Source organism: Bison bison, unplaced genomic scaffold (assembly GCF_000754665.1).
Source record: "Bison bison bison isolate TAMUID 2011002044 unplaced genomic scaffold, Bison_UMD1.0 scf7180017864159, whole genome shotgun sequence".
In the NCBI taxonomy this organism is placed as follows: domain Eukaryota; kingdom Metazoa; phylum Chordata; class Mammalia; order Artiodactyla; family Bovidae; genus Bison; species Bison bison.
Genome location: NW_011494731.1, coordinates 513421 through 520619, shown reverse-complemented (window position 1 = coordinate 520619; position 7199 = coordinate 513421). Strand labels below are relative to the sequence as shown.

The 7199-nt window shown below is 37.0% G+C and overlaps 1 protein-coding gene across 2 annotated transcripts in view; it reads right to left on the bottom strand.

Moving 5' to 3' along the window:
• The window catches only part of GRIK2 (glutamate receptor, ionotropic, kainate 2), a 737896-nt gene that overhangs the window by 256450 nt on the left and 474247 nt on the right, over positions 1 to 7199 (bottom strand). The window lies entirely within an intron of this gene.

Sequence of the window (7199 nt, the reverse complement as noted above, 5' to 3'; positions counted from 1 at the left end):
AGCCAGGAGTAAGCGTCTTTTAATTTCACGGCTGCAGTCACCATCTGCAGTGATTTTGGAGCCCCCCAAAATAAAGTCTGACACTGTTTCCACTGTTTCCCCATCTATTTCCCAGGAAGTGATGGGACCAGATGCCATGATCTTCATTTTCTGAATGTTGAGCATTAAGCCAACTTTTTCACTCTCCACTTTCACTTTCATCAAGAGGCTTTTTAGTTCCTCTTCACTTTCTGCCATAAGGGTGGTGTCATCTGCATATCTGAGGTTATATGTTTGTAAACTCAGACAGGCACAGTCTCACTACTAATCCTCACTCTTTCCATATATTATCAAAATATTTGAGTTTTTAGCAAGAAGTCTATGGATTGTTGATAGCAGTTCCTCTACCAGTGGGTAAAAATGCAAGTAGTGAATATTCAGAAAGCACAGATTTTAGAAGTTGAATCTTTATTTGATAGTAAAATATAATGAATTCAAACTTTTGCTATACTATGCTAAGTCACTTCAGTCGTGTCCGACGCTATGAGACCCCATAGACGGCAGCCCACCAGGCTCCCCCGTCCCTGGGATTCTCCAGGCAAGAACACTGGAGTGGGTTGCCATTTCCTTCTTCAATGCATGAAAGTGAAAAGTGAAAGTGAAGTCGCTCAGTCGTGTCCAACTCTTAGCGATCCCATGGATTGCAGCCTATAAGGCTCCTCCATCCATGGGATTTTCTAAGCAAGAGCACTGGAGTGAGGTGCCATTGCCTTCTCTGTTCAAACTTTTACAGGTTTGCAAATATGGGTCATCTTGATTTATGCTATTTATATAAATTTTTAGTTTTGTAGAAACTGGCAAACATATATTCCATAAGATGGCTCTTGATAGCCACTTTTCTTTCTCAAGATTGTCCCTAAGGGGGCTAATTTTATTCTAAAAGCATGCTGAGGCTTAGTTTGATCTTTGTGTTTTTTCTAGATTAATATGATATTAATAAAACAGCCACATTTCAATACGGATTTATTAGGCCTTTGCACTGAGAAGACAGAACATTCTATTCTCTAAGTTCTATTTTAATATATTAAATATCACATTTAGGAGACTATCAGAAAAATAACCAGAATAGATAGGAAATTCTGATGCTACACAAAGGGCAAGAGACGTACACAATTATGATTTTAGTTTAACGTTTCTATTTAGATGAAAATTTAAAAAAATCCATTTAAATAACAAATAAAATATAATAGCAAGAGATTGATTTTTTTTTTTTTCTTGGAAAGCTCATGATGTACATAGTTGTCACAAAGAACATTCAGTAAGAAAATTCAATCAGGTGGTAAAATAAAGCAATTTTATTATTGTACTTATTATTGTACACAGTTTCTTGGAAGGAATTGTTTTTAAAGTTTAAGTGTTTTTTTAATGGCCTTTAGATAGCTCATTTTGCAATGGAAATGAACCATTATCATGTACTGTCATCAACTCAGTTCAAACCTATTTGTGTAAAACCCTCCTAACTGTTTTTGCTCTAAACAGAATCTTTTTGATATCATATTCTAAGAACCACCTGAATATTTCTTAATATCTATTGCCATTAGTCATGTTTTTGTTCCATCTGAAACTGGTCTTTCCTAAAATATAGCTAAGTCTCAGAGTACAGGATAAGTAAAGTCAAACCATTTCCAATGGTAAATCATATCATAGTTATATATCCTTTAAAAAATCTATTAATTTTATTGTCAGTTATAAATAAATTTGTATATCTCCAATGTAGTACCCAGGTGAAGGGTCTCCTTGTTATAATTATAGCAAAGGATGTGGAGGGAAGTAGATGGATTCTAAATGTATTTTGAAAGTGAAATATACAACATGATCTTTGGACAATGATTCAAGCTGGGAAAATCATTTATTGTAATTTTCCTTTTCGTACTGTTATTAATCTCAATTGTTGTTCAGTCACTAAGTTGTGTCCAACTCTTTGCAACCCCATGGACTGCAGCATTCCAGGCTCCTCTGTCCTCTTATCTCCTGGAATTTGGTCAAATTCATGTCTATTTAGTTGGTGGTGCTATCTAACCATTCATCCTCTGCTGCCCTCTTCTCCTTTTGCCTTCAATCTTTCCCAGCATCAGGATCTTTTCCAAAAAGTCAGCTCTTCACATCAGGTGGCCACAGTAATGGAGCCTCAGCTGCAACATCAGTCCTACCAATGAATATTCAGGGTTGATTTATTCAGGATTGACTGGTTTGATCTCTTTGCTATCAAAGGGACTCTCAAGAGTCTTCTCCATCACCCAATCCCAAAGCATCAATTCTTTAGCACTTAACCTCCTTTATCATCCAACTTTCACATCCATACAACACTACGGGAAAAACCATAGCTTTGACTATATGGAACTTTGGAGGCAAAGTGATGTCTTTGCTTTTTAATATATTATGTAGGTTTGTTTTAGCTTTCCTTTGAAGAAGCAAGCATCTTTTAATTTCATGGCTGCAGTCACTGTCTGCAATGATTTTGGAGTTCAAGAAAATAAAATCTATCACTGCTTCCACTTTTTCCCCTTCTATTCACCATGAAGTGATGGGATCAGATGCCATGATCAATACCAGGCTCTTAAAGAAAGAAACTGTCTTAGCATTGCCTGGAGAAAACAAAGTCATTTACTGTCTTATATCCTTAATCTTCTTCCTCTGTTTCAGAGAAAGGACTGCCATGTCCCAAGGGCTTTTTTGGACAGACATGGTTGGATGTGTATGCAATATTCTTGACCTTTCTTATACCTGACCAGGTACATCTGTGAATGACTACAGGAAGGAAGAAATTAGCACCTCCCCTCCGGAAGCTGACCAGATCCAGGAAATATTTGACTTTAGCTCCTCCCCTTTCAGTACAAAAGAAGTCTGATCTAACTCCTGGCTTTTTGAGTAAAGACATTATTTCTTGCCCCAATTAAACCAATAATAATAATAGATGTGACTGCTTGTTTATGCAGCACGGCTGACCCTTCTTAGACCATGACTAACTGGGGTGGGTTCTTACCAAGGTCCCTGGTGAGCCAAAGGAGAAGGAATTCACTTTGATTTATGATTCCTAGCTAAGTGGAAAGCTGTATCCAGAGTAGCATTTTAACCCCAAGTTCAGTTCCATGAATATGTCCTACTTCTATTTGTCAGAAGTATACAGGAAGCTCCACAGTCACAAATATCAGAAGTATGTATTATACTGTCATTAACTGTTTTAATCCTAAGATTAACATTTGAGAAAACAATTCAAAATATATCTGTTTACTGTACATACAAACAAGAGGTCTTTATTTTAACATATATGACTGTCCAATCCTTTGTTATAATTTTATGCATTCATTTATTATTGGCAGGTTTTCTTCACTAGAGTATAACCATTGTAAAGGCATAAAATAGATGTTTATCGAATATTTGTTAGGGAATTAAATGAATAAATAAAGTCAAAGATGATAAGAATCATAAAAGAGGCAGTAGCATGAGCAGATAGGATTGAGGATAGTTAAAATTCCTAGCCTTATTCATATTAATGTAGTATTTTTAGGTTCTTTTAGAGACCACGATATCTTTTTCTTCAGCCAGTACAACAGGGAAGTCCATTTCTCTCAGCTTTTTTTGAGATGGGGAATTGGGCATAGAGAAGTTGGGTGGAAGGATGAAGTTCATACACTTGTGATAGAACTGGAATTGTAATTTAAGTCTCCTGAATTACCATTTATTGAACCTTTCAAAATGTGAACTCTATCAATTTAGGAACTCTGTCTTTTCATCTATGAATTGGTAACTATACTATTTAGGAAAAGACAAAGGTAAAATCAGCAAGACTTATGAGCCTTCAGGAGGCAAATATTGCTATTACCCATGATATAGTTGGAGACACTGTATTTTGAGGGAATAAGAAACCTGTTTGTAAATAGTAAATGGTAGAACAAGGATTTGAGCCCAATTCTGTTTGAATTTAGTCCTTGATCTATTAATCAGTCTACTAAATTAAAAAATGAATATATTTCACTGGTTTCTCTGGTGGCTCAGATGGTAAAGAATCTGCCTGCAATGAAGAAGACCTGGGTTCAATCCCTGGGCTGGGAAGATCCCCTGGAGAAGAATGGCCACCCACTCCAGTAGTCTTGCCTGGAGAATTCCACGGACAGAGGAGCCTGGCATGCTACAGTCCGTGGGGTCACAAAGAGACACACAACTGAGCAATTTTCACTTTTCATTCCTACAATTTCAAAGTCAAGTCAACCATAATGGCATTTCCAAAATATTTCCACTATTTGGAAAACAGTGACTAAACTAAAATACTGACTAAAGTAAATTCCACTTCCCTTTTTTAGCTGATGACTAATTTTCAAAGGTTCTGAAACAGTTTGATGTGAACTCTAAGTTCCTTTTCCCTATAGCTTACCTTCACCCACTCTTAGGACTTTGTCTTCTCAGGAGATTTTTGCCAATTTCATTCTAAAGTAAATTTCCTTTCCTATTTTTTTTTTTTCACCAGTGTTTGATTTCTAGCTCTGTAACTAGCTCCTTCCACTTTTGCCATATAGGCACCACCATTATCCCTTAAAAACAGAGTCCCAATAGTCTGCCCTTCTTTAAACTAACACTGATGAAGGTTCAGTTAATACCATCTGTCACTGTTTACTCTAAATTATACTCTCAGAAGAGTTTCATGGCTTCATAGTAAAGTTATTCCAAACTATATCTTCCCAAGCAATCCACAGGACTCCAGGCTATTCTGTCTTTGAAATCACAATGTATACATTGCAAATATGATTGCAAATATCTTGACAAGGTGTTCACGGTATGACACAAACCAGCATTTTAGCTCTATTTCCCACTTCTACAGTATGTGAGAGAATGTGTGTGTGTATATAATATGTATGTGTGTGTGTGTGTGTGTGTGTGTGTGTGTGTATATATATATGGCTCATGCTTGGTCATGTCCAACTCTTTGTGACCCCGTACACTGTGGCCCTCCAGGCTCCTCTGTCCAGGAGATTTATGAGGCAAGAATACTGGAGTGGGTTGCCATACCCTTCTCCAGGGGATCTTCCCCACCCAGGGATCGAACTCAGGTCTCCTGCATTGCAGGCAGATTCTTTACCACTGAGCCACCTGGGAAGCCCTATGCATATATATATATATACATATATAAATCAAATAAAATATTAGTGCATATAAATTATCAAGTGAAAATATATGCATATGTGTGCTCAGTCATATTTGACTGTTTGTAGCTCCATGGACTGTAGCCCATCAGGTTCCTCTGTCCATAGAATTTTCTAGGAAAGAATACTGGAGTGGGTTGCCATGTCCTCCTCCAGAGGATCTTCCCAACCCAGTGACAGAACTCAGGTCTTGTGCACTGCAGGCAGATTCTTTACCATTTAAGCCACCAGGAATCCCAAGAATGCTGGTGTTGGTAGCCTATCCCTTCTCCAGGGGATCTTCCCAACCCAGGAATCAAACTGGGGTCTCCTGCATTGCAGGTGGATTCTTTACCAGCTGAGCAACCAGGGAAGACTGTGTATGTGTACATATATATGTATAAATCTATATATATCTATGGGAGAAGGCAATGGCACCCCACTCCAATACTCTTGCCTGGGAAATCCCATGGACAGAGGAGCCTGGTGGGCTAAAGTGCAGGGGTCACAAGAGTGAGACGTAACTTAACGACTAAATAACACCAGCAAGTGGATCAAAAGGCCTGCGTAATATGGCAATGGCATCCCACTCCAGTATTCTTGCCTGGAAAATTCCATGGACGGAATAGCCTGGTAGGCTGCAGTCTATGGAGTCGCTCAGAGTCGGACACGACTGAGCGACTTCACTTTCACTTTTCACTTTCATGCATTGGAGAAGGAAACGGCAACCCACTCCAGTGTTCTTGCCTGGAGAATCCCAGGGACGGGGGAGCCTGGTGGGCTGCCGTCTATGGGGTCGCACAGAATCGGACACGACTGAAGCGACTTAGCAGCAGCAGCAGCAGCAGCATACATATCTATGATCAAATGAAACATTATGCATGTCTTTCCTATATTGTTACATCTTTTAGAAATTATTCAATTCCTACTAATCTATAAATTCTCTATTATTCTAAGATAATTCTAAGAACCTTGTGTGCTGTAATATACTTAATTATACTCTTATCAGAAATATTCTTTTATTACTCTTTTGAAACTTGAAACAGATTTTCCATTGTATTTACTTACAAATGTGTGTTACCTGATCATTCTATAGAAAAAGCCTCTTGAGCCTCTTAAGGATAAGGACTATGTGTAATTAATTTATCAAAACAAATTTTCAAATTTCAGTTAAGAACACGAAATATCGATGAAATGTTAAGGCAACATGTATAACTCACATTATTATACTCCACTTACCAATAGGATAGATCATAACATATACCTGGTAACTATTACATTCAGGGTATTTCTGTAATTCACAGTTCAGCCTGAAGAAACCTCTAATATTTTCTTTATTTTGAGTCTAAGATAGGACTGGGTCTATGGTAACATGAAGAGCATCACCATTTTTATGTTAATGTGTTGAAATATAAGCAGTGCTTGAGGCTCATCCTAGTGACCTGAGTACTTTCAAAGAATAAGGTAATAGGATTCCCAGTAAATACTGAGATTAGTCCATATGAGCTGACTGAACTTCACCATTATCAATTCCAGCCTTGGGTATCAAGTGATGTTCTCAGTCTTGGAAGCAAGGTAATTAGGAAGTGACAGTCTCATGAATATTTTAATTTCAGTTTATTATAAGATTTCTGATTTTGCATGGTCTTGACAAAGGATACAAACCAAACTCTCAATGAAAAGAGGTAATACTCCTATTAATTTTACTCATCAATTTGTCATGATATACCTCTTGTCTTGGTGACATTACAAATATGTGTTTTCTCTCTCCTGCATCATTTAATCAACATTTATATATATTTTGTTTCATTTCAGGCTAAAAGACCCCTTATTTTGATTCAATTTCCTTCTTTAGTTTCCATCTATGAGTGATGTTCCATGTTCAATTGTTAGATGAAATATAACAATATCTTTAAAGTCATATTATCGCAAACTTGTTTCCTAAAGTTCTTATCAAAATATCTATTTTAATTTGTAGCTTTCAATAAATCCATCAAAAATATCTAAATACATATATTAAAAATATAAGCAAACTTCTATTAA